Source organism: Pipra filicauda, unplaced genomic scaffold (assembly GCF_003945595.2).
Source record: "Pipra filicauda isolate LSUMZ 115617 unplaced genomic scaffold, ASM394559v2 scaffold91_size2508729_pilon, whole genome shotgun sequence".
NCBI lineage: Eukaryota > Metazoa > Chordata > Aves > Passeriformes > Pipridae > Pipra > Pipra filicauda.
This window is the reverse complement of record NW_024105109.1, coordinates 1,311,658-1,332,511: the sequence shown is the minus strand read 5'-3', so window position 1 is coordinate 1,332,511 and position 20,854 is coordinate 1,311,658. Positions and strand designations below refer to the sequence as shown.

Genomic DNA, 20,854 nt, shown 5'->3' with positions numbered 1-20,854 from the left:
AAACATGGTAGGCTTCTGGGTGTTGTGTAGCTAACCTGCAAGGGATTTTGTTCTTGTCTCTGTTTCTGGAGAGACCAGACACTGTGTACGATTTGCAGTGCTAACGGGAGTGTAGGAGAGAAATGAAAGGCAGAAGGGTCCTTGTGCAGAGCAGTGGAGGAACAACGACTGGGCTCTCGCCCAGACCAAGAGGAGTTCAACCTTGCAAACTCCCAGCTATTGGAGGATTTGAGGAGTGAGATAGGAAACACGTGGTTTGGCAAATAGCTATTAGGGGTTAATGCTGCCCAGAGCATTTCGAATTTCGACCCCACAGGCAGGTGCCTGGGGCTGGTGGGAAGAGGAGCCGCACAAGGGGCTTCCCCTCATGTTTTTGCATGAGGTTGGTTTTTTATTATTATTATTTTGGGTTTGGGCTTTTTCTTCTTATTTTATTATTCCCTTGTCTGCCCTCGAATGCTCTGGAGGCTGTGCCCTCTCCCGTGACTGAGTGAGCAGCCAGCAGCATCCCAAGCAGGGCAAGGGGAGCCAGGCTGCAGGATGCTGAGGCATCCCAACTCGGGGACTCCCCACGCTATGGGACACGCAGCAGCACCCGCAGCCTCCCTCCCTCCCGTAAAAGTAAACCTGTAGGGGATTCAAAAAAAGGTGAAACCCAGCGCAGTAATTCCAGAGAATGGGTATTATTTTATTATTGGGAAGAAATGGTCTCTCCATGTGAGTAGGAAAAAGGAGAATGTGAAAAAGAGCCTGTTCTGCAAGGACGCAGGGTGTGGCTCAAGCATCAGTAACAAATGCTGGAAGAAAAAATGCTCTTTGTTCTGCAGTCAGGTGGGTTGACAACTATTCTCACCCACCCCTGGCATGCATAACACCCAATGCAATTAAAAGATCGAGGAAGGCTTGACATGCTGAAACTGCTGCAAATGCAGCAAGCAGAGAGATTCAGCTTAGAATCTGCTGCTTTTTTTTTTTTTTAAATAATTAAGTTCCAAAGGCTGTAGGTATCAAAATCAGCATATTTGTTTCATACGGCCATACTGTTTTAATGTCAGTGTTTTGTGTGCTTAATACTTCAAATGGTAAGTTAAAGCTCTCTAGCACTAAAATTTATACTGGGCTGGCTACATCTGACTAGAATTGGACCAAAATGTACACTAAAGTGTATTAAAAATGTGTACATCCATATACACATGCAGTACAGCAAATTGACTTGTAATGACAGTCTTGCTAATTGGAAAATAATTTCAAAGCTATTCCTTTGAAACTACCCTTGTGTGTCTTGCAGGTTTAACACTTTTTATTTTCCATTTATTTAATTTAAAAAAACCCCAAACATTCACAGTTGCTTTTAGATTGCTATAGGCTAAAACAGTATCTTGAGCCTAAAAAAACCCTATTATCCTCTTTTCTTATGCTTTGTTCATTCTGCTGTGGATTGGTTTGATTAAGTGACTAAAATGTTGCTGTCTTTTCTCCCCTTAAGCACCGGAACTGAAACTTGGTCTCATTGCAGTTGCTGGCAAGAAGTGAAAACCTTGTGCAAGTGAAATACTGTGAACTTGTTCATAGGCAGGCAAGCGGGACTGACTGTGTAAAGCAACAAAAAGATGTGACCAATATACATCCTCTATCTTTCCATTTTAAATAAATTCTTCTAAGTTCAGGGTCAGAAATTTGGACAGTTACTTATTTTATGTGTCTGTGTAAATATATATATATATTCATGTCTTCTAAAAATGTCTTACTTCTTTTTCTGTGAGGATGAGAAATCTACTTGCAAATTTACATCTTGTGACATTTCCTTACAACTGCACGCTGGCGTATATACTGCTAGAGGCCAGCCCATCATTTCTTGGTAAAAAGAACCTTTCAGCTCGGTTACCTCCTGTAGAGAGCTAATTTTCCAGCAGTCAGGCTTGATCTGGATAAATAATTAGAGAGCGCGCGAGAGAGATGAAGATGATCACATCAGCGCTGTCTGTAATTCAGTTAATACAGCCAGACCCTGTGATTTCGCGTCTGCAGCGTACTTGCGTGGTCTCAAAAGCCACAGAGGCAAGCAGGCAACAAAGCCAATCGGTTACATTTGTCTTGGAAGAATTAGCGGCACTTTTCATTCATTTGAGGGAAGCCGGCAAACAGCTGCAGCATGCATCTGCAGCACAAGAAGGTGATTCTTGACATGTTTGCTCTCCCCAGCCCACCCTCCATATGCAAATATTTCATCATGCAAGTAATGCTGGGGTATTTCCGTCTTTAAGGATAGCTCTGTTTTCTTTTTTTTCTCTGCAGTTTGAGGCGTTGAGGTGGTTTTATATTTGAGTTAAAATTGGTATCTTGAATAGCGGAGTAAAAGCCAACTAGGTGAAGCCTAGTGTTTTGGCATTTCCTGTTTTGTTGTTTGTTGTTGTTTTTTTTTAAAATCTGGTCAAAATTATCTGATAGCAATGCTAAAGTGCAGAGAAGATGTGCCTGGCTCTTTGAAACATCAGTGGAAGAGATCCAGTTAAAGCAAACTGCCTTCTTGTACAGTCTTTGAGGGTATGTTTGTTATTGATGTGAATTTGTTCCTCCTGCATACAGTGCTATAAAGGGGTTAAAAATACATCTTTGGTTCACTTTATTCCCAGTGGTAGCTCCATTGCATTTATACATGGATCAGATTAAAATAGGTCAATATCTTTTGTGGAAGGTCTTTTGACACTTTGGTGCATGACTGCAGTACACCTACCTTGAGGATGAATGGACCCGGAGGAAATCCAGGCATTAACAAAAACACAGCCTAGGGATACCTTAGGATCACATTCCTTTATTCATCAACTAAATCAAAGACTTGACAGAGGATACTTTGTCATCGAGTCAGTCTAAATAATACTTTTTGAGGTGACAGATAACTTCTACTGAAGAAAAAAATAAACTATGTATTTAGATAAGCAAGAAAAATCTGAACGGTGTGGGTTTATGCTGTTCTTTACACTGTATCATTTACCTTAGAATAAATGTATATACTCTAGCTGAAAAATTTCAGAACCTTATTAAAAAGAAAATTGTGTACTCAGGAGTTGCCTTATGGCAGGAAGTCTTTGTCTGCCCGTTTGCTTTATTGCAGTTGTTTACTGCCTTGAATCGATTTTGTCTACCAAATCAGTGTATTGAGGATGACTGGGGAAGGCAGGGTGAAGGGAGGGGGGTGCAGCTCTGCAGTTAGCAGGACCAAGAAGCTGTTTGCTGCCTCACGGTGTGTAGGGGTTTTTGGTTTTTTTTAATTTAAAAAAGAACCCGACCAAACCTAACTTGGAATTTCCATATTATAAAGAGGAAGAGGCTTCTTTTCGATATAATGGCGCCATTAACATCTATTAATAATGCAGACAGGGTAAGTAGCTGGAGTTGGAGCTCCCTGGGGGCCTCGTAAAACAGATGTGCACTATATCTTCCCGGATTTGATAGCTGCTGGGGTCGAGGGGGTCGCTGTGGTTCCCGTTTATTTCCTCTGGCAGCGGTTTTCTAATTTAAGCACCTCTGTCTCCTGGCTACAGTTGCCTGCTGTGATGTGGAGGGGGTGTTCGCGCATTGTCATGCCTGCTGCCGGAAAAAGGGGGGCACGAGCAGAGTCGCCCCTGCCTTGGTGCTGCCTGCTGCTGCTCGCTCTCACCGCCGTCTTCTCAGATGTGTTTTTTGCTCAAGGTGGTGGAGCCGGGCTCTTTTGTTGATTTCCCCCCCCACCCCCCCCAAAAAGAAATTAAGGTAAGTGCTTCCTCCTGTGCAGCTATTTTTTTTGTCATTGGAAGGAAGAAATATTTCACCTTGTGGGAGCATGTAGTGTATCACTTGAGGTGAGGTGCAGCTCCTGGTGGGAAATGTAGTTGCCGTATCCCCTTTTTCAAGATTATGCTTCTCAGTTTTAATTGAATGTATTCATGGTGCTGCCTCTGAATAGATAGAGCTGTGTGTTCTTTCTGTAGCTGTCAGTATTTTAACTCAGAGGGTGTGTTATACCAGGAGGACTTAAAATATTTCATTCTTTATGATATTTCTTTAATTGCAGATTACTCTGCAAAAACAGTGATGAAATATTAGTGGTCATAGTGTATGGCTTAAAAGTCTCTATAATCGGTACTGTGTCAGATGTGTTCATGTCATAGAGGTCTAGGATTGCCTTCAGTCCAGTATGAGATGTGAACATCTGTCCTTGTGTGCACTCGCATTGCAACATAGCCTTGCTATTTGTATTTAAATGTAGAGGTATGCACTTTTGCTAGCTTGTCACAGACAGGAGGGGGAAAAAATCCTGGAATCGGGTCCAGATCCTTTTCAGCTCCTTCCACCATCTGCATTGTTACAGTTAAAAGTTCAGAAATGGCCAGAAAGGTAATGTAATTCCTTGGAATGGAAGAGACAGAACAGCTATTTCTGCACCTTTTTATTCTTTCATTACCATGTATGCAAATGACCAATAGTATCTGACTGCGAGGAATACCGTATTATATAGGGAAGCATGTCTGCTGTATACTCTACAGAAATACCTTCAGCTGATAATCAGGTTGCATCTATCTTTTCAGCAAGATAGGGGTACATCAGGTAGAAGGAAACAACAGAGGTGCGAGAAGGTTTTTTTGTGGGAGTGCTGCATAAGCCAGTTTATGGGATTTCAGTAGGCAGCTTTCAGAGCAGGGTGGTTGGACCTTACTCTTCCCCCACATTCACTGAAAACTTAAAATACAATTTGCCTCTGACTTACCACATGTTTAAAAACCTTTGCTGTACTTCTTTCTTCTTTTTATGTACTGAGACACTCTCCTTGTGAATGTGCACTGACATACCAGGTGTCTCACTTAAAATGGTACCGTGTGGTTTCTACTAGACCTGTATTAAATTGGGATGTGAATGGACATGTTAATAAATTGACTATCTGGCACATTTTAAAAGTGTAAATATTTATAACATTTGTTCCTCAAATGTTTTCTTTCTCTAATAGTGTCCAGATCTAGGAGGCAGAAATTAAATAATTTTTAAAATGTATGTGAAACTTGGAGAAGGAAAGAAATACTTAAAAGCAAAACTACACATTTATATAAAACTTTGTTCTTTCCCCCTTTTATTAGATCCAGACTATACTTGCAGATAGTTGTCTGTTTTAATATAGTGATTTTTCCTCTTATCTTTCTGTGAGAATTCCAATGTAATGCTAATACCCATTAGACTTCAAATATGAATGCGCAGATTTTACAAAACGTCTAAATGAAGTAGTTAAATGTGTGTAATTTTAAAATGTGAGTAGAGTTGCAAATAACTTTTAAAAACAGAGCCATTTTTTTCTGGGAAAATTTGCTGTCTGTTACTTCTGGTAATTTTGTTTGCTGAATAATACAGAACATTTGCCCCCTCATTACAGAAGGGGTCAATAAGGCTCTTAACTGACAGGTTCAAAAGAACAATAAAATGCCGTGTGTTTTTAATCAGATACTTGAGTCAATGTTTTTTGTTGATATTTTGCTAACTTATAGTCTCTTCAGTAAATTCTGTTACAAATGTGTGAAACATTTGTATCATTGAGCCCCCTTTTTATGAAGGCGGCGTGTGAAGCTATGACTGCTGTTAGTGCTTAATGATTCCTTTTCTCCTGGCTCTGTAAAATAATCCCTTCAGAATTAATTGAAGACCTGAACATTAACCAGCATAAGGAGAGATGGTAGGACCGAGCAGTAGGTCCTGCACAAAACCAACAAACATGAAACCAATTTTTTTTTCTTTTGTGGCATGAATGGCTTATTTGGGCCTCTTTTGGATTATCAATGGCAAATTTTACATCTGAAATGTGATTCAGATGCACATTTGGTGGTTTGGTATTTAGTGACTGATTATGAATGAGATTATATATAATACTCCTGGTAGGAGTTTCTCTGTGAGATGAAGTCAGACTATATTGATTTTGAGGTGTTGGTGCACATTTTTATGTACATTTTCCCCCTTATTTTTCTACAAGGGGAAAATACAGACACAAATACAATTAGTAATAGGAAACAGAAATTTTAATTACTTTTATACTGTGATTGTCCTCCGGATAATCAAAACATAATTTTTTTAAGGTACAATAATAAACAAAGCTAAAAGCAAAATTGTCCATTTGGGGAACTTCGCTGAGTATAAAAATACATTGCCAGAATTCAGGCTTCCGCATTCTTCAGGAAACAAAGGAAAGATCCTCTTTCCTTTGTTAATGCTATTTATCATCTTTAACTCATTAGTTGCTGAAGGCAGAGATGAAATGTTGGAGGGATTGGAAATGATCCATTGATAAAATTCACACAGGTTCTTTGAGGAACGCCCGGGTGCTGGTATTTTGCAGCTAAAATACACACAAAAATACATAAGCTACAGGCGTTGCTTCTCTTTAATGCTGCTTAAAGAACATAGAATTTTTTATCCTGTGTTAATGTGTGTTTAATGCCTTCTAAATAGGGAAGAACAATTGCAGGATTCCTCTTTATCTGAACTTTGGGTGCGCCCTTGTGTAAAATGTAAATGCTTTGTGAGGCATCCACGAGAAGGGAACAAAGTAGAAGGCAATATGGGGCTGCTTTATATGAAAAGCTGCGATTTGGCCTCTCTCGAAAATATATCATTGTAATTTTGTCTCTTAATTGCCCTCTTAATTTCTTGAAAAGTTAACCTTTTTTAAGTGATTGTGTACAAAGCAATATCGACTATGGGTTTATATAGAGCAGTATATAAAAATATATATAAACATATAGGTCTCTTAAAATTATCTTGGTTTTCCTTTTTATTTACATGTTGAGGGAAAGGTTATGTCCAAAACGTGAGGAATATTTTCTTCCTTTTCTTTAGGTAGATGTAACACTTTCGCATGACACATACTCTTTGCTTTTTCCGAGTCCAGTGAGTTCTCCTCTAAATTAATTTTAAACAATGGTGTTTCAGTGGATGCTTCACTGTATTGTGTCTTGCTTACATAAGGTTTACAAACCCACACGTAATTTGCACCTCTTATTTATTTATTTATTCCCATTAAATCATATGTACATGTTCCTTGAACTTTCTGTTAAGGGGAAAAATAATTCTTCCTTCTAGTGTCTCTTATGTTTTTATGTGAGATCTTGCAAACCTCTAACCAGGATCTGTACTGTAGCTGCTTATGATAACTGCCAGCATGTTGATGTGAGGGGAGGAGCAGAAATCTAACAGCTCACACTCCAGACACCCACACTGATTGCAATAGAGGAAACTCTGTACAGCAGCAAAACAGAATAGTAAATACAGAGTAAGAAATCATGAAAATGTGGCAAGTTGTAATTACAAAGAGAGGACCTACATCGAGCTGAATACTTCTTTTCTGTATGTGATGCAAGATTTGTGATTTATGAGATTTTTTGCAGGGGGAAAATCTTCAAAATTGTCTATTGTGTTTAGTTTTTGTAAATGTATGTTTTGTGTCTCCTGATTTCTAATTGACTGACCTCCAAACAAGGACTGCTTGTTCTCTGGACTGTGACTGGCTTCATACTCCTAAAAGTCAGGACCAAGTACAAAAAGAGGCAGCACTGGTGCTGGGAGCTGAAGAGCAGCAGTGATTTCTGAGGATACAATTTTCCACATCTTTCTCTTCTATTCAAGGCAGATATACACAGTCTTACATGTATTTCTGTGTGGCTTTGTACATGTGGCAGAATGGCTGTGAATGCGCCTCAGAGTCTGCAGGGATTCAATGTGCAGGTACCAAGGATGCGCAAGGCCAAGTGCTTTCAATGCCCTTTTTGAGTTTGCGCGGTTGGGAATTTGAATGACTTCTCCCAGAATCTTCCATAGGGATAAGATTTTTTGGATTGCAGAAGGATATAATTTAGTTATCAAATGTGCCTTGGAAGATGAGAGGCTGCATTTGTGTACAGAATAGGAGACAACTGCTGATTAATTATACTATAAACCACACATAGATTATAAATGTGCGCATGATAAATGTCTTTATCATACACCCCTGTCCACTTTATCCATGGACGATCCATTCATTTGTCTCCCTGAAGACTGCTACAAATATTCAAAACACCCATCCCTTTTAAAATAAAACTGGCCAATGTAATGTTTTTTTTCTTTCTCCTCTGTGAAATAGTGAATTCACCCGTTTGTTTCTCATAAGAAGTTTGAAAGTGATTGGCATGCTGTAAGCAGCCTCACCTGAAGGAGTGGGGACAGGGACCCCCAGGCTGGCACAGCCTTTGCCTCTGCAGGAGAGATGAGCACTGGGCTATTTGTGAGAAAGGACTGGGGACAATGCTTTGGGTAGAGCCTCTCATTTCCAGCTCTTCCAAGGCCTCTGCTCTTGGTGCTCTAATGAGAGGGGGAATGCTGTCTTTTGGTGTTGAAGGAGTTAAGAAAACACGCCTTTATACCAACTTGCCTTTCATGTTTGCATTTACTAAATTGCATTTTATTAAAAGGCAAAGTCACTTTCCTGACACTAGCTTCTTTTGCTCTGACCTTCCCCCAAGGGCACCTGTTATCTCAAAGGTATGGTTTTCTCCCTTGAGGAAATAACACCGCTGTCCCTCCCTCCTGCTTGTTTTATGCCCCAACAATTAATTTTTGTGAGAATCAGCATATCTTCTTTGTGTGTTTAGACCATGAACACCGCGTAGGGAGATAAAACTGCTGTTCATGACAATTATGTGTACATGAAACTCTTCATTAGCCTCTGTACTAAAGAAAGGAGAAAATAAATGTCACAGAAAAATTTCTGCCCAGTTTTGCTTCCTCGTGAGATGAGTGGGAGTGTTGAAGTACCACTTCTGACTCCAGAGTGTCAGCATGCCGGTTTTCAGGCAAACCTCATCTCCAGGGACTGCAGCATGCAACCAGGTAGTCCTGGTTGTGTGGTCAAACAAGGAGCTGGGATACTTACTGAGTGAAGGAGGTGTCTCTGGGCCTGAGCATCTCCATGCCTCTGCATTGCTTTGTCCATGACCCTTTGCTACCTCTGAAATTAAGCAGCAGAGCCTGATCCTTCATGAGAGGACTCAGGTCTTGCATTCATGTTGAGTCACTGCTAAAAGTCTACTGTGGCTAGCATGCAACATAACATTTTCTGCTTCAACAGTAGAGGGGTTTTTCTCAATACCTTGCATGCTGCTCACTCTGTTGGAGTTGAACTTTGAAATGTTTTAAATTCATAAAACATCTAGGAATATGCAGATTTTTGTATCAAAAGTCAAATCCAAGAGCCTATTAAATACTATAAGTACTCTATAATTGGCTTGATTAGTCTAATATTAACTCCAAGTGACACTTAAGTGACATCAACTGTGACAACAGAAGTGACATTTTTGAATTGCCTTATTTTTAGGGAGAATGTTGATTATGGTTTTTTCAATTGTCACTGTGGCATAATGCTCATAGACCGACATATTTCTGGCAAGCGTGACATGTCCCTTCTCTCTGGTTGCAGGGATGTGGAAAGTGAGACTTGCTGCTTCTCAGTAGGGTTCCTGCACTGACAATATGCATTTGTGCCAACAGAAAAGCCTGGATTTGTTAACCCATTCAGAATTAAAAGATTTCTTGAGAAACGGTTCTTGATTACTTATCAGTAATGTTTAGCAAGGCAAGGAAGGGGAAAAAGACCACCAGTGTTAATGATAAAACCTGTGAAGCAATGGCTTCAGCAATCGGAGCATGTGGTAAAAGAACACCAACAGTGCAGCATCCTTTCTTTTTCTCCTCAACATCAGACTACATGTTGTTGATTCTGTTTTAGCTTTCAAAGGATGACAGTTTCTAGTACTTGGCATCTAAGAGGGACAGTTCTTGCCTATATCCCTGGTTCCATGTAAGGCTCTGGCTCCCAGAGTGACCTTTTCTGCAAAGTGCTGTGCATGCATTTGCTAAGCCCTGCTTTAGATCCTCAGGGTTGTGTTAGCCTCAGTAGTATAGGCCAATACTGTTCTTTGAGCTTAAGTCCTGGCAGGCTTCAATCTCAGCGATCTCTAAAAGTGTCCTCTAATCAAAACTCAGCGACTGTAGGTAATCGTTTTATTGAGGGAAAATCACAATAGGTTTGGTGAAACTTGTTCTCTTGTAATGATTGTTTCACCTACACTTATATTAATGCAGAAGGGGATAGATGCAGGATAATTCTAATGAGAGAGATGGTTTAACTAACTTCTCATCTTGGTAGATTGCTGTGCTTGGTGGCCATTTCCCGAAAGATTCAATGCAGAATTTCTGATTGGCTTGTCATGGATTATAACTAAGCAGGTTGAGTACTGTCATTGTCTCTTCTAACTGACTAGAAATAACCACATCCACTGTTTTATTACTCAGTTCTTTTCACCTGATAAATCTTAACTTTGAAGGCCTTTGAGATACAAGCTTGCACTTTTTCAGTCTGTTCCCTGGACAATGGAGCCTTGGTCAGTTTGGCCAATAAATTCTGCTGTAATATATGTCATAAGCCTGGGGTAGGAACCTAATTAATTTGCCTGTGTTTCCCTTTTGCTTCCCCTTCAGTCATTGATTGGACTTTTATCCAATATCTTCCATATAACTTGAAGGAGTGCAGCTGTCTGTACTGAACCTGTGCTGCATTACAGCATGGATCCAGCTTTGTCCCGTGTGCCCCACTGTACGTGCAATAACTTAGCTTCATATCCAGATCTTAAGTACATTTCCTTGCTTGATATATTTTACACAAAAAACATTTACACACTAATTATTTTTTCTATGTATTCCTGTTGTATTTATTTTCCAATGGGCTCATTGGAATTAAGCCTGTGATAAGTCTGTCACTTCTAAAAAATCTGTCATTTTCATGATTACATGAGATAAAAATCTATAAAAGATATATTTACCACATACTTGGTTTAATTCAATTACTTGGTTTTGAAAATTAGACTTTTTTGCTCTTCATGGTTTTTGTGATCTTAAATTCAGACATTGAACATTGCCTCCTTCACTGCCATTGTTGATGGCAAAGTGTTTTATTCATGGTTTAATATTTTCTATGTAAGCATTCCCAAGCCTCCTTATCCTTAGTGCCTTGGATATGACAGGGTGAAATAGCATGTGACTAACAAGGGCAGTATGTCTTGTTGCATGCCTCTCCAGTGACACTACCTACATTCATTTCATATGTTACAGCTCTGAGGCTAATTATCCAAGAGTAATAGTCAAGTTAGTCTACTTGCATGTGATGGGAAGTCTGTTCATTTTTGTTGCATTGCATGATCTTGCAGAAGACCATTTTCTATGATAACTTTGTAATTTTAAAATTGTTCCATGGCTTCGTAAAGGTGAAAAATCACCTGTTCTGTGTCCTACTTTATTTGAAACATTTTTCTTGCCTAATCAGTGAATTTATTTCACATGCTAATGTAAGGCTCTCCTCTCCAGTTTCCACCACAGACCTGTGCAACTTGGAACATCATTACAAGTCAAAGAATTGTTATCTGCTAATTCCTGGAAATCTGTCTGTTATTCTGAAGTCAGGGTAGTGTAGTTCATGCAAAAAGAAACAAGAATAGGAAGTTTTTTGCATAGTTTAACACTGCAGTGGACCAGGAGCCTTTAGTTTAGTTGTGTGTTGTTAGATAGACATGGTATGTTAGTCTTTTGAGATTAAATCTTGAAGGATTTTGCATGCAGCTGTGTTTATGTGTGTTCCTAGCAAAGATCATTAGGTAACAGCAGTGTTACCTACTATAAATGTGTGGAATTGTCTTGAGAGATAAGAGCACCCAGAAGTGACTACCAACCCAGAAGAAGGCTCTTGTGAATTCTGAGTTCCTGTTTTCAGGACTGACCTGTGTTAGGATAATGAAAGGCTGCTGTTGGCTGAGTGACTGACAGGTCTAAACTCTGTGTTGTGTGTCCCTGTTATCCAACTTAAAAATCTCTTTTAAGCATTACCATCAAGGATTCTGCTTAAATGTTCATTTGGGGTTTTTTTAATACATGTAAAAAGAAAAAAGATAGATCTTTCTATCTTTGAAATGACACAAAGAGAGAGAGAGAAGCACGTGGAGAAGCACCTGGACTGGAACATCTGCTAGATGTTCAAATGAAGTGCTTGTCTGGTTATTTCTATTGACCAGGGCTCACAAAGGGTTTTCTGTTCCAGTTGTAGATCTGTAAAACCTCTAACCATGCAGATGATCTTCTTAATGTGTCTGGTCAGTTGTCCTGGTTTTGCTTTTATCTGAGAAAATCCTGCAGGAAATAGTGGTAGAGCTGGGCTCCATGGTCATGCCCTAATACTTCACTTGCCGAACAAAGCAAACCCTTAATTACAAACTCAACCACATTAAAAAAATTGTTGAGGGCTGACATTTGTGCATGAATTAAATGTATGATGTGTTTGTTGTGGAGGCATGAGGTTGTAATTAGGGTTTTATATGATATTGTAAAAGGAGATTAATGTATAGTGTGTCTCCTTATCAGCGGGAAGCAGGAACCAGTTCCCTGTGACAGCACAAAGATGGTCCCTGTCCCCAGACGTGTGGCATGCAGGCACGGGCTTTAGGAGCCTGTTTAAGGGGTTGCTATTAAATTGAGTTTAAAAGTACTGGGGAGGCAGAGGTTGGTGACATAGGAGTTAGGAGTGCTTTTTGAGGTTAGTTCCAGGATTTTGTAATTTGCTAACGTAGCAAAATGCCCTCGTCTGACCACGATACAGGGCCTGGCAGTGGCAAGGAGGTCCAGACAGCTCTTGGGCCAGGTGGGAACTCCATCAGGAAGCTGCACAGGGGCACAACTGGGCAACTTCTAGTAAAGTCCATCTGTCTTTTTTTCTTCAGGGATTTGCTGTGATACCCAGATTTTGCTGCACTGCAGAGCTCACATAAATTCCTGTTTGAGCCCTAACCATCACCAGCTGATTTCTCAAAGCAACTTACTCATTCAGCCATCTCCCCCTTCCCACATTAGTTTTTTTAATTTTCTTCTTGCTACCTTCTCCCAGCTTCTTCCTGTATGAACTGAGCTGCACAGCAAAGGTGGTTGTGAAGTTTTTTGCATATGGACAGGATTGATGTTTTCTACCTCTGTCCTCTTGAGTTAAAATGATGTTTTTAACTTCATCTGAGAGTCTTGCTTTTCATGTCCAACACAATGGACAAGACAGGCCCAGCCCTCTGCTGTTCTTTCTCTCCCTGGATGGGAAGCCCCCATTTCCCCATCTCGTTGTCATAATTTCAGGATTCTTTAAAGCCACCCACGTGCGTACATAAGTGCTTTTCTGAGCCGTGCATAATGTGGTCACTTGAATGCTTCTGGAATGCCTAGGTATCATGTGAAGATAATGATCCATATAAATGCATTTCGTAGCAAGAGACTCATCTATAGATGGTGTGTGTGTAGGTTGCCTTAAGCGTTGAACTGCTTTTGTGTTTTGTTCCTCTCTCCACTTGTTCAGCTTTAGATCCCTTTTTTCAGCTTTGTGTCTTTAAAAAGCTTTGCTTTTGTTAGCTGCATTAGAGATATTAATTGTGCTCACAGAAAGCCACAGTTAGGTGCATATGTATCAAAAGGCACTGTGCTCTTCATCTGGGGGAAAATTGCAGATTGTTTTCTTTAGTGATTTGAGTGGTTGGTTGCTGCTCGGTGGGAGAAGAAAGCGGGACTGCTTTTCCTACAATTTCTACATTCTTTCTTTATTGTGTGTTTGAGGAAAAACGTCAGGTTTTTAACACATGGTTCATTCTGAGTCTGCAGCCCTCCAGAAAAGTTCTGTTCTTAAGGATTATAGAAAAAAAAAGTATCAGTTTGCAAAACTATTAATTAAAATCAGCCCCAAAATACATTTTTCTCTTTCTTTCTCAGTGAGACAACTAAGATACTTAACAGTTTTAGGTATTGGCTGGTGAGGGGTGGAACTTCCTTTTCCTGTCTCTATGTATAAAAGCATGGCTTGTCTTTGATGTGCCAGAACCTTATGGTCAAGTCATCTCTGTGGCCCTCAGTCTTCTTACTTCAAGACTTTGTGTCATCTTTCCTTCTGCTGCACAGCCCCATCATTTCCTGCTGACACTGTGAAACATGCCATTCAGATGCCTGAAGCTGGAGAGGAAATTTCTGCATAGAAATTCTGTGCAGTGAGCATAGAAAGTAATATTGCCCTCGCTGTGGCCTTACAAAGACTGCAATCTGATGTCATGAGTCAGTTCTTGGAATGGAAAGAAATCAGATCTTTGCTTAACAGGGACTGTGGATGCCACCAGCATGGTCTTGTTAGGGTTTCTCTCATGGTTAATGTGCGATGGGCCTGTCTCAAACACATCTTCAGTATTTTCTTATTTTAGTCTCCATATTGAACTCCTGTGAAGCCTGTCGTGATTTGTGCCTTTAACCCTGTTAGTTCGTGAAGGCTGAAAGTTACCCTCTGTATATTCCACATCTTAGGCATTGAGTGAGAATGTGTTAGCTACAAGGCATGCTAATGGGTCGTTAGATGTCATTAGTCTGGAAGTGCTTTACTTGAAGCATATTGCAAAAAAAAAAAACCAAATTAGACTGGTTCTTGGTTGGGAAATCCATGCATCCTCTGATCTCATGCTGACAGGAGAGTTCAATGACTACTTCTTCGTATGTTTTAAGAAAAATCTCACTACAGACATGAACTGGAGAATAGGAGAAGATTCAAAATAATCTCTAAAGATGTTTTCTCAGTTAAAAATGAAAGAAAGTAATTTTTTATCCTCATAATCTTGCCTTCATTTTGAAACAACATAGCCTATGAAAGTAAGCCTGCTGGTCACAAACTAATGCTTTCATAATTGTTTAAATTAAAAACAAAAACAACACTATTAACATAAGTATGATCAGAAATGGGAACAATAACTCAATTTAGAAAATCACGTTAAGAGTATTAATCAAAATACTGAAGGCAGACTGCTGACAACACTGATCTGTGTGCAGCATATTAGTGAAACAAGGAGAAAGGCTTGTATTCTGAGATCATCTATATACTGCAAAGCCGGGATGTATCCATCATGTCACTAAATGTCATTTATAATCCATTGTAGAGTAAATTCCTGAGTTAACACTTTTGCACTGCAGGCTGCCAGAAGAAGCAAGAAAGCTTCTTAATGCTCTTCAGATTTGAAAACATTCATTATTTGGGATAAAGTTAAAAATACTGATAGAGCATCCCTATCAGAGTTTATGAATGAAGAGGATGCGCCCCAACAGAGCCCCTGCTACACAGCAGATTATTGGTTTTTCAGGAGGGTAAATGGATAAGCTTTTCTCATAGCCAGATAGCCACCAAGGCATTCTTCCTGGGCCTGAAGTGGCACTGGCATGAAATCAGTTTCTAAATCACATTGTGTATCACAATGCTACCTCTAATGATTATATGTATTCTAACTTTCAAATAATGTCTTCTCCAGAGTCTTCAAATATTGCCTTACCTAGTCAAGCAAGACCTTTTTTTAATGATTCAGCATGTTCACATGAGTAAAAGGAAAGCTGTGACAGGGTTTTGTGGTTCCTGAGTGGGCGGCTTTCTCTCTACCAGCTGACCCGGGAACATTAAGCTGCTGAAATACCCAACCCTTCCTGCCTGGCAAACCCCGGCTGTGTTTGTTCTGGTGCTGCAATGTCAAATTTGTAACTTCTCATTGGAAATAAATGTAGTACTGGAAAAAGGTGCCTGCCACAGAGCAGTGGCAGGATTTTGGTATCTTCCCCTGCTGAAGGCATAGGGAAGCCATGCCAACTTCTGCCAGTTTGTTGTGCTCTAAAGAGACTGAAGGGACAAGGATTTCCATCTTCAAACAGGCAGGTTTTGTCTTGTCTGCCAAGGCTGCCAGTGGTTTTAGGGGCAGGGCACCCATCCCTTGCAAGTGCATTAATCATCCTGCATATGATAAGCCACCAAAGAGCTGGCATGCACCAGGGAATTTTAGGTTCTGGCAAAGCACAAGAATTGTGCCTTGCTAGGTAAAAGATGCTAAGTTGTCATCATGGGTTTTTTTCTTTAATGGCTCTGTTCAACACTTTTAAACATAATCTGTGTGAAAGGGGATAGCTTTTTGACCTCCTTCTGTCTTGTGCCAGTATATTTATTGTACCATGCTATATTTATGTCATCAAACATGCTCCTCATTTTCATTTTGGTCTGTGGATTCAGAACAGAATTCTGTGTCCTTTTGGATTTGTTGCTAATTTCTTTAGTGAGAAAGTAAGGCCACAAAATTCAAAGTAAATTTTGTTATCAGTGAACACTTGAAGGAAAACTTTAAATACTTCCTTTCAGAACACCTTTGGGACCCCTGTAAGAGACATAGTGATTTGTTCAGATGTACAAAGATGTTATTCAAATGGTTGACTTATGATAAAGTACTTTAGTGAAGGACTCTTATCTGGTTTCATCACATCCCCTGCAGTTTCCATATGTCACCTGCAAAAGGACAGGGCCTGAAGTTAAGCAAAGCATACTCAAGTAGGTATGTTTGCAAGTTCTGTCACCAGTATAGATGCTGGCACTCAACACCTTTGTTTGACCATCTGGTTTAGCACTTGCAATGGCAGTGGACTTGCACAAACCACATTCGTAGGAAACGAATGGGATCTCCCAGTGATTAAATTACCTGAGCAAGCAAAGATATGCAAGCACAAAAAGCTTTGTGCACTAGTCAATGTTTGTGTTACAGCTAGAATATCTTTACAATTTCAATTTTTATACACTTAATTAGGGAAATGGATCTTTCTCATGAAGCAGGTTCCAAGTCTGTATCCACTCCTATTGAAATTGCCAGGGATTTTTCAGTTGGCCTTAGGCCTGTGTCAGAAGAGATAAATGTGATGCAAAAGAGAGTGCTTGGATTTTCAGGGGCAGAACCTTGACTTCTACAGTTAAACCACGAGAAGTAATTTCTGTCACTTACTGGCATTGTGGAAGAAATCCACAACAATGAGAAGGTTAGCTGAAACAATGCTATCTGGCTTTTTTGTAGTATGTGTTAAGGTCCTAAGTTCTTCAGACGGTTTTAAATTTGGGTTGAAATACTACTTTGTAATAGGACAGATATTTGAAATTACGTTTTCACTTTATTTACATGTCACTGAGCTAGGGTTCAGTGTCCCTTTTTATAGCTGGCTTCATCGATGTCGCTTAGGCCAGAATCCAGACGCGTGGCCCCCATACTACCTACCTGTGACATCGTTTTCAGTTGCTAAAGAAATGCAGAATCTGAAATGGAGAAGGAGGTGGAAGGGACTGCAGGCTCTAGTCTATAACCGGGAATCTTTACTTTTATTAAAAAATGTCTTAGCAGAAGCTTTGTTGTTCATCTTTCCATATAAGTGGATATATTCTCATTGTCTGCTGTTAAGAGGAATATTTTTAAGAGCTATTGAAAGGTCCTTGGGGTACATGTGTGTAATAATAATTTTTTACTTTTAAAGGAAATCATCTGTAAATCCCATTAGTTATCATTTTTCAATTTTCATCTTTCTAAGCGTGATTTAACTTCAAGTGTTGCAGTTCTTAAATCTAATTAAAGAATCGCCTTTAGTTCCCATCAGAAAGTCGACCTACTGTAGATTGTTTGATTGAACTTCGGAGAGGAACAAATTAAAGCCTGTACCCATTCTGGTACGAGAGAACTATGGGGACATTCCTAGGCTGTAGAACTGAATGTGGCTGTCCTCCCGCGGGAAGTGTAGACCCCATCTCATGCCAGTGGGGCTACAGGAGGACCCGGTGGGACTAGCAGTGGGTAGATGAAGGAGGCACCATTCTCCTGATGCCTTCCTGGAAGGTAATCCCTGCCGAGGGCAGAGGGCCACAAAACCAGCCTCAACTCTGCCCCTTCAGCCAGGGTCCCGGTGGGCAGCAGTGATCCCTTTCCCCATCAGCACAGTGTGTGGCCTCCATCTGCTGCTGCAGCCCCACTTTGTGCTTGGCAACATCCAATAGCAGCAACCATGGAAACCACTGCTGATGGTGGCTTACGAAAGATTTTGTTAATTAAAAGATGTTTTTAAATTTTAATAAAGTCGCTATCTTAAATCCACCGTGGATATTGCAAATGGTATCCCACTCTGCCATCACTTTCCAAACCTGAAACGCAGCTGAAGTACCCCTTTGCATCCAGTTCACATCTTCTGTTATCTTAGCACACAGTCAGAAGGCATGTATGAGTATTAAAATTTCTGTAGTTGCAGCAGTGAGGGCTTGACTCAACTCTGTGACAACCCATAAACTCTTTTATCTGTCCCCCAATTTAGCAGTGCAGGGTTTGTCCCAGCCCTTAGTGGAGGAGGCTCTGCAGTGGAGCCACTCTCAGAAGAACAGGGAAGATAGAGAGGAGCAAGCAAGAAGGGAATGAAGCTCAATAACCTGGAAAACAGAACATAATCCCTGCAAAGTGGATGTGAGAGTGAAGATTAGATTAAATTCACACAGAGTGAAGGGAAATAAAAAGCTAAAATCTCATGAGAAACTTGTGAGTGATTGAGCTGAGGAAATGCTATGTGTGCTGAGTCTTGGGGGGGGTCTCACAGGAAGTAACTAAAACTGTCTTTGTGGCCTGGATCTGAGCTGTGCGTGAATCCAAACATGGTTTGCTGGCTTTTTATGTAGGAATCACACGGTGCAGGAGGGTTGTGAACCTGAGAAGTTAGCAGTCTTTGCTAAAAACAGCTCTTAGAGTCACTGAACCAGCACCTAGATGTTGTTCTTTAAGAAAAGATGTTCTCACTACATAGAACAAAGACAGGGAAAACTAGAAAGCCAGTAAGGGACATTCTTTGGGCTAGAAGGGTTGATGGAGTTTGAGTCTCTAAACTGATCTCTTCCCTAGGACAGCTAAAGGTGGTAGCTGTAAGGTTACACGAGAGCCTGGGACTGAGTTGGCAGAAGTACCAGCACTTCTGCAGGAGCTCACTTCCAGCGGGGTCCATGACATGCCAGACTCCATGTAAACTCTGAGGAAAGGGTATTTGGCATTCTTATGGACACACAGACAGAAGACTTCAATCCCTGCTGTTTCAAGGCACCTTTATTAACTTTTTCTTTTTTTTTGCAGTTGTCCCTTTCCATCAATGAGTAGGCTATGAGTAGTTTTTGCTAGTGTAAGTTAGCTCTGGTAGCCTCTATTCACACTTGAAAGATTAAATGTGTGGCATCCAGAATAGAGAGAATTAATTTACTGGTGTTTTCTGTTCAACAAGACAATGATAATTGCCTTTTTTTGAAATTATTATTAGTCTCCCATATAAACTAGTGTAAAATAAAGGCTGTATTTAAACTTTTTCAAGGAAAATATTAACTTACTCTAAGGTCAAAATTTCTCAAATTCTTATCCTTGTTACTTCATTTTAATTCTCATCAGAAATTGATCTTTTTTCCCAGCGGAAATAATTGGTTCTGGCCAAGAGCAAACCCTCATCCCGATTTCATTGGCTTGTATCTCAGGCAACACAAGAGACATTCTGTAATGGCTCAAAATATCCCTGCTGGATAATGTAAGTAGACCACCAAATTAATCCAATTAAACTTTTAACCTTTCAAAGTTAAAACCCAACACTGCCCTAAAAACAGAACAAATGGAACTAAACATGCTCAAATCTTTTTGTCGCATGTAATTTTTCCGTATTAACATACATTTAAATAAAAATGCAGTGATCTCTATTGGTTATTTCTGTTTACTATTGTTACCAAGTAATTAATTTTATAGTTAAAGTGAACGTATTGAAATAGAGAACTGCACCCCAGCAGTTCTGCAGTGAAACAATATTGCCCCTCGGTGTGTTGAGGATTCAAACCAGTCAATTTGTAATTTGTTTCCTAACCTCCAGGAGGAACAAAAATGAATTGTACAGAGAAAGAAAAAGGACAGAAATCGTATTGGCCTGTCTTGCTGAGTAAAGTGATAGATAAAGGGTAATTCTGTGAACAGCGTAACTTATTTTATTGCAGAATGAAACAACACTCTTGGAAAATGGTTACTCCCTCTCTGGCATGGTTGTTCCACATCTGACACCTACCAATGCCCCTCACAAGGGCGCTGATGGCAGCTAAAAGTTGCATTAAGGAAAGCATTTCAAGCTGACTCGTTTCAATTAGTGAACAAAATCCCTGGATCATCTGACAGTGGCACATAAATAGTGAGTGTGTTTCTCCTTTGCTAGCAATGTGAAGTAAGATTACAAGGCTTTTTCCAAAACTTTCCTCCCCTCTTTTATGCAATGGGGTTGATGAGTGGAGGAAGAGAGCAGGGAACTCAGTAGCAATGCCTTGTGTCAGTCAGACCACTGCCTGATGCAGGCGTGGGAGCCCGTTGTCTTCTTCCCTATAAAAATGAAGCTCTCAATCAGTAACATAATATTCCCCAAAAGTGTAAAAACAGCATGTTTGTGTCACGTGCAAGTGTTTATGTTGCTTTGACTTGATTTTATCAAATTTAACAGAGTTTTTGATTACTTTTTCTGTTATTTCGTGTTACTTCAGTCCCATTCAGCAATGCTGTTTCAGATATGAGATACTGCAGAGAACTGTTTTGCTACAGGCTCCAAGCAGAGGAGACTCCCTCAGCACTGTGGCCTGAAGAGGAGTTTGCATTTCAAATTCACTGTAAAAGTCAGATGCAAGTCAGAAGGGGAAAGGGAAAAAAAGCCCCAACCACCCAGAAAAAGAAAAATCCTTCTTTCCAGCCATCAAGACTGTGTTTTGGGAAGGGCCATCTCTAAGCCCTCTGCAAAGGCTGCCTGAAGCAGAGACCAAATCGCATAGGTCTCATTTTCTGGTTCCTGGGGAGATGCTGAGCTGTTCAGTGGGAAGCAGGCGCTTTGTTAAGAACATTTGCTCGGTTGTTTCACGTCAGTGGTTGGGGTC

At 40.2% G+C, this 20,854-nt stretch overlaps 1 protein-coding gene and 1 long non-coding RNA gene across 2 annotated transcripts in view; both read left to right on the top strand.

Moving 5' to 3' along the window:
- The window catches only part of LOC120325286, a 93,647-nt gene that overhangs the window by 38,815 nt on the left and 33,978 nt on the right, over positions 1-20,854 (top strand). The window lies entirely within an intron of this gene.
- LOC120325290 lies at positions 3,432-20,347 on the top strand. Its single transcript, XR_005567213.1, has 3 exons — positions 3,432-3,750; positions 19,373-19,485; positions 19,940-20,347. It is a non-coding gene; the product is annotated as an uncharacterized LOC120325290 (long non-coding RNA).